This window comes from Herpailurus yagouaroundi, unplaced genomic scaffold (genome assembly GCF_014898765.1).
Source record: "Herpailurus yagouaroundi ecotype Mexico unplaced genomic scaffold, PumYag 196, whole genome shotgun sequence".
NCBI lineage: Eukaryota > Metazoa > Chordata > Mammalia > Carnivora > Felidae > Herpailurus > Herpailurus yagouaroundi.
In genome coordinates this window covers 14,724,870-14,732,169 of record NW_024412427.1, presented here as the reverse complement: position 1 = coordinate 14,732,169, position 7,300 = coordinate 14,724,870, and positions in this window count along the sequence as shown.

Here is a 7,300-nt window from a genome sequence, read left to right as displayed (position 1 = left end):
GCTAAAGTCTAGGCTTAGTATGAAACAACACTCATGGCCTGACTGAAACCCAGGTGTGGTTAGTGTGGGGCTCAGTCCACGAACAAGACGGGGATCAGAACCCTACTCAGGTCCAGGATTATATCTGGTCTAGGATCAGGGTCAAGTTTCAGTGTGTGACGAAGGACCAGGACTTAGCCTACAATGAGAGTCAGGGTTCAATGTGCGACTGGGACCAGGATTCATCTCGGGTCTCGAAACCACCAAAAAAAGAAAGTCTACCGCCTCCTGAGACCATGGGTGAGCCACTGCACCTTCTAGGCCTCAGTTTCCTCTTCTGTGAGCTGGGGATAATCATAACCCCCATCCTGAAAACTTCCATAGTTAAATGTCAGGCCACGTGAAATAGAGGATGTTAGCAAGCTTTGCAAGCAGTACGGTGTTGGGCAGATATTTATATAAACACCGCAGGGGAAACCCCAAAGAAGGCTGATCGTGGAAAAGCCCAAATGTCACTAAGCCTCCCACTCCACCTTCTACCCAAGTTTCTCTTCTGCCTGTAAAACTAATAATAGCTAACAGTTACACAGCCGGGCCTTGTGCTAGGCACTGTTGTAAGAACTTCACATATATTTAATTTAATCTTCAAACAACCCTACGAGGTAGGTACTGTATTATCCCTATTTTCAGAGGGGGAAACTGAGGCAGAGATAGGTTAAGTACTTTGCTTTGTCACCCTTAATATGTAGAAAGTCTCTGATTCGAACCTAGGCACTTTGGCTCCCAAGTCTATGCTGAGTATAGGCACTGGGGGTGGGTGGGGGGGAACGGGGGACGGGTCTGGAAGATTCCTCATGGAGCAGACAGGGGTGAGAGATGCAAGTCAGCACCAGGCTGAGGGATGACCCATGGCCTTTCCCCAGGAGGTTGTCTCTCAGCAGACCCCACTCCCACAAGAGGACATAACAGGCTGGGGTGGGGGGGAGGAGTTGGCGGGTGGCATTAAAGGCATTTCTTTAAACTTGTTTGTTTATGGAAAGACATTTCAGGCCAGCTGCTGAAAACCTGTATTTTATGGGTAATTTTTCAATTTATTTCACACTGGTATTAAAAACAACAACCCAACCCACCACGGAGGCTGTGATTCCCCTGGGGTTGGCGAGGGAGGGGCGGCTGGCTTAAAGCAGCTCCTTTGTTTGCCTGAACAACCCAGGGACAAGGCTGCCTGCCTTCCCTTGGGAAAAACCAGACGACGTGAAGAATGAAGACAGGGCACGATGCAGAGGGTGTGGTTTAACAGGAGAACAAGGTGAAGTTCAGCGGAGGAAGGTGGGGGGGGGGGTGGTGTTCAATGCCTGTCTTTTATAGATGATGAGCTTGAGACCCAGATAATGAAAATTGTTAGTAAGAACTTATTCTGGAGGAGACATTGCTTTCGCCGCCACTGCCTCATGGGTGGTCATGACAGTTAAGATACTGCCTTGGTTTGGGATTGCTGTGATGCAGACACTGAGACAAAGATCGGAGCTCAAGAAGTTTATTTGGGAATTGATCCTAGGAAGTGTGGGGAGGAGAATAAGCTGTGAAACAGCCCAGCTGTGATGACGGCCCAGGAAGGGCGGGTCATCAAGACAGGTACCGATGGGGACCACTGGAGCTCACCCCTGCTGGGCAGTTCTGGCAAACAGCATAGAACATGCCTCGGGCTATCCTACCCGTTAAAAGAGGGCTTTGGAGTAACTGTCCATCATCGGATATCTCCACTCTACTAATGAGTCTACCAGCAAGACTTTTTTTTTTTTTTTCCCAGTCATTGTACTGTTCAGTTTTATACTTTCTCTTTGGCTCTTTTTAAAATAACTTCAATTTCTTTGTTGAGATTTTCTATGTTTTCCTTCATTTCCAAAGAATTTATAATTTCTTGGCAAGGCGCTTCTTGGATGGTGGCTTTAAAGTCCTTGACTGATGAGCCCAATATCTGAATCATCCCGGTTTTGGTATTAGTTGATTGTCTTTTCTCATTCAAACTGTGGTTTTCTGCTTCTCAGTACGACAGGCAATTTTGTATATATCCTGGACCTTTGGGCTATTATATTAGGAAACTTCGGGTCCTGTTTAAGTCTTTTATTTTAGCAGGCAGTTTCACTTTTTAGGTGTAGCACGTAGATTCTCACCTACTTTTGGAGGCTGTAGTGGCAATGACCATTTTGTTTCCAGAGCTCTTGCATTTCTACTCTGGTCTGCTTTGTTCTTCTGGTGCTATTGGGGCTAGTATTAGCCTGATACCAAAATCAGACAAAAGACAGCGCAAGAATTATATATAGGTCAATGTCTTTCATTGATGGATGCAAAAATCCTTAAGAAAATATTATCAAGTAGAATTCAGCAACATACAAGAAGAATTATGCGCCATGGCCAAATGGGGTTTATTCCAGGGACAGAAGGTTAGTTCAATATTCAAAAATCAAGGTACTACATCAACAAGCTAAAGAAGAAAAATCACATGATTGTATCAATAGATGCCCCCCCCCCAAAAAAAAAAAGAAAAGAAAAAAGCATTTGACAAAATCCAACACCCATTCTTGATTGAAAACTCTCAGGAAAATAGCAATAGAGAGGAACTTCCTCAACTTGATAAAGAGTATCTACAAAAAACCTACAGCTAACATCACACCTAATGATGGAACACTGAATGAATGCTTTTGCATTAAGACTGGGAACAAGGCAAGCATGTCTGCTCCCATCACTCTTATTCAGCATAGTGCTAGAAGTTCTAGCCAATGCAATAAAGCAGGAAAAAGAAATAAAAGGAACGTAAATCAGAAAGAAAGAAAGAATACTGTCCGTACTTACCGGAGACATGTTATCTTTGTTGGAAAACCCTAGAAATCTACAAAAAATACTCCTAAAACTAATGATCAAGCTAGGAGGATACAAGATCAATCCATAAAAATCAGTTGTATTTTTATGCACTAGGAATGAACAAATGGGGTAACAAAATTGAAAACACAATACAATGTACAATTCTTTTTAAAAAGGAAAGAAAAATTCTTAGGTGTAAATCAAATAGAACATATGTAGGACTTGAAAACGGCAAAACACTAATTCCATAAAGAATCAAAGAATATCTGAATAAATGGAGACATATACCATGTTCATGGATTGGAAGACTCAACAAGGTCAAGATGCTAATTCTCCCCAAATTGATATACATGTTTAATGCAATTCTGATCAAATTCCCAGCAAGATTTTTTGGTAGGTATAGACAAAATTATTATAAAATTCATATTGAAAGGCAAAGGAACTAGAATAGCTAAAACAATTTTGAGAAAGAATAAGATGGATGAGATCCATCTTCCCAACCTCAAAATTTCAGTAATCAGAACAGTAAGGTATTGGCAGACAGAACAACACATAGTCTGCAGAACAGATAAGTCAGAAATAGATTCACACAAATATGCCCAATTAATTTTTGACAAACAAGCAAAAGCAATTCAGTACAGGTAGGACAGCCTTTTCAACAAATCACACTGGAGCATTTGAACATCCATAGGCAAAAAAATGAACCTTGATGTAAATCTTATTCTTTATGCAAAAATTAATTTAAAATGGATCATGAACTTAAATGTAAACTGATATAACTTCTAGAGAAAAATAGGAGAAAATCTTTGAGACTTGGGACTAGGCAGAACAAGAGGGCACAAGACTAGGCAAATGTCCTTAGACTTGGAAAGACTCTGGAAAGAAGATGAAGGGACAAATCATAAGCTGGGAGAAAATACTAGCAAACCACATATCCACCAAAGGACTTCCGCCTGGAATTAAAAAACCCTTAAAATGCAACAGTAAAACAAACAAACAAAAATCCCAATCAAAAATGTGCAAAAGACATGCACAGACATTTTGCCAAAGAGGATATACAGAAACTTGTACACAAACATCCATAGTAGCTTTGGACTTAATAGCCAAAATCTGGAAGTTATCCAAATGTTTTTCAAAGAGTGAACGGCTAAAGAAACTATAGTACATTCATCCCATGGAGTATTACTCGGCAGTAAAAAGCAACTGTTAATCATGCAACAAGTTGGGCAAATCTCAAGCAATTATGCTGAATAAAGAAAGCCAATCTCAAAAGGACACATACTACATGACTCCATTATATAATATCTGTGTTACAATGTAATTATAGGAATGAGGAACAGATTGGTGGTGGTTAGGGGTTAAGGTGGAGGGGAGGAAATGGTCCAGTGTGGCAGAAGGGCCAGACGTTCACCAAACTGTTATGTTTTTCCTCCTGAGCACAGAGCTAGACTACATTTCCCAGCCACCCTTGCAAGCAGGTGTGGCTACATGACTGAATTCTGGCCAGTGGGAGGTGGGGGGACATACTCTGTACCTCTTCTAGGTGACCTTCCATGCCTTGCCCCTTCTACAGGGAACTTTAAGCTGCATACCGAAAGCGCAGAGCAGAAGCTGGAATTAACCTGAGCCCTGGCTGTCCAAGGAGGAGAAGGATCTGCTCATCTGGAACACCCGATTATGCCTGTAATGTGTTGCAGCCATTATACTCGTCTTCATTTATTTGTGACGGTGTCCTGTCGTTCCTTAACCGATACCCCTGCTGTTCCTTAACGGATATACACCTCCTGGAATGTCATCAGCACCACCAGCCTCGATGTCCTCCCTGGGTGCTTGTGTTGGGGGAGAGCGACCAGATGGCAGGCCAGGATTCCCAGACAGCCTCCTACAGCTACAGAGACCCCAAGACCCTCTGAGCATCTCAGAGCAGGGCAGAGACCTGAATTCTGGCTCACAGAATCCTAGAAATATGGGATTGTCAAAAGATTGTAAAACTCTCAGGGAACACAAAATCCTGTCCATACCACTGAACAGATGGGGAAACTGAGCCCGTGAGAGCAGGAATGAATGAATCAGGGCACGAGTGAGCACTCGTTCGTCCTTTCTTTTACCCACTGCACAAATACCTAGTGAGCACTTTATGCATTAGGCACACAGGTAAAACAGAAGATTCCTGCCCTCATGGAACTTACAAACAAGCCAACGGCAAACACGAACAGGACTATGTACTCGGCACCGTGGAAGATAAGGAGAGATAAGGGGATAAAGGAAATGGGTGTTCTCCTTTATCTGGAGTGGTCGGAGAGGGCCTCTCTGAGGAGGTCGCCTTGAGCGGAGACAGGCCTGGGAGATATCTCAGGAAGGATTTTCCAGACTGAAGGAACAGCAAAAAGTCCTGCTGAGGACACATGGCAGAGTCTGAGAAACACGGGGAGGCTGAGTAGCTGGAGCAGAGGGGATGGGAGGAGAAGGCAGGGGGAGGCTACAGCTTGCAGAGCCGTGCGGCTGTCTTGTAGCTGGGGCCTCCGCATGACCAATGCGCACTGCTCTTCCCCAGCGCGGCTCCCGTGGGGGCTGTCCTGCTCTGGACTTTGGAGGCTTCAGGACCAGGGGTGGGTGGGTAGGGGCTGACTTTCCAACTTCCTGACGTTTGATCTTCTAGGGTCACCTCATTTCTCCAAATACCTAATTCCACGTATAAACCGGGAGACTCCTGCATTGGGAGAACTCATTCATTCATTCATTCATTCATTCTTCACGAACATGCTGTCTCCTGCTCTGTGTCTACTGTGTGCTAGCATTCCAGGGCTCTGGGTATGACCTCATCTCTGGCCTCAAAGACTTGATGATTTAGAGAGAGAGAGACGGAGACATCAATAGTCACCACCTGGTGTGATCCAGGCTGTGATAAAGAGACGGCGGGAGCCTGGAGGAGGCACTGAACCTGGCCTGAGAGGCAGGGATGAGGGGCATATCCAGGGCGGGGTCCTGAATGAGTCCGTGAGGAAGGGGGATGGGAAGCTGGCCAACATTCCATGGAGAGGCCACCTGTGAAAGGCTCAGAGGTGTGGGAGGCCCAGAGGTGTCGGTCAAATACTGCAAGGAGTTGAGATCTCCGGGATCAAAGACGTGAGGGGTGGGGGGATGGGGGACACTGAGATCAGAGAGATCAGAACAAGAGGGATTTGTAGGGTGAGGCCGAGGGGATCCATGCTGGAACGCCTGGACGCCCATCCCACCTCTGTCCTAGACTTGCCGGGCTGCCGGAGCTAAGCACCCCCAATCCCGAGGCCTCAGTGACCCCATCTGCGCAATAGAGCCATTTTGGTGGAACCACTCCAACATTCGGCCAAGATCCCAGGATGCCGTCTGCCCGTGTCTGTGGAGCCCCACAGAAGCATGGCCAGTGCTGCCTCCCTCTGTAGATTTCCTTCCCCTTGACGTGCCTTCAAACGTCCTCACTGCACTGGAGACTCACTAGGATGGAGAGAAGGGGCTGGAGGCCACAAGCCACACACATAGGAAAAAGGAAGGACGGCTGTTCAGCAAGAGGCTGTCCAAGGGTGAGTTCCTCTGTGTCCTGAGCAGTGGCTAAGAGGGCAGGCGAGGGACCCAGACAGGGCCCTGACCTGCCTCGTGTGGCCTTAGGCAAATCGGTCAGCCTCTCTGACTTCTTTCCTCCCCTGTAAAGTGGGGCTAATCAGAACAGAACCTCACTGAGTTGCTCTGAAGATTATATTACGTGTCAAGGGCTAAGCACAACCCCAAGCACACAGGCCCCGAAACTGACAGCTACCATTAATAGCACGGGGGTTGTTTTCCGTGGGCGGGGCCGCGGGAGAGGCAGGAGTGAGTGCGCCGTCTGTTGGGTAGGCGGAGGGGTCTGGCTCTGCAAGGGTTAAAACAGAACCCGCTGCTCCCAGTCCCGCAGATAAGGTTGGAGGAAACACAGTCCAGGTCCCCCAGACCCTTCACAAGTGAATTTATGAGGTGCTGGTCACTTCCAGGCAAAGATTAGGGGCTCCCCGCAGGCCGCGCAGGAAACATTCAGGGTCAGTGGCCAGAAGGGACGCAGGAAAGGGCGCAGACCAGATGGCCCAGGGACGAGGCCACAGAGTTTGGGGGGCGGGGGGACGTGAGACAAAGACAGAAGAAGAGAGGAAGTGCAGGAGTGGCCCTGAAGGGCCAGGCGCAGGAGACAGGAGCCACCGAGAAGGAGAAGAGAGAAAATCGGCGGCAGGCGGGGAGTGGGGGGATCGCGACGTGCCGAGAGCACAAGGATGGGGGTCACTTGGCGGCCGCGCGTCTGTACCTGTGTCTGCCCGGCCGGCCGGCGGCGGCGGCGGGGCTGGGGAGAGGGGCAGTGCAGGGGGCGGAACGACGCCAGACCGCGGGCTGCGGGACGCGCCGACCTCCGGACCCCCGCCGGGCGACCCCCGCCCCCCGCCGCGCGCGCCTCCCG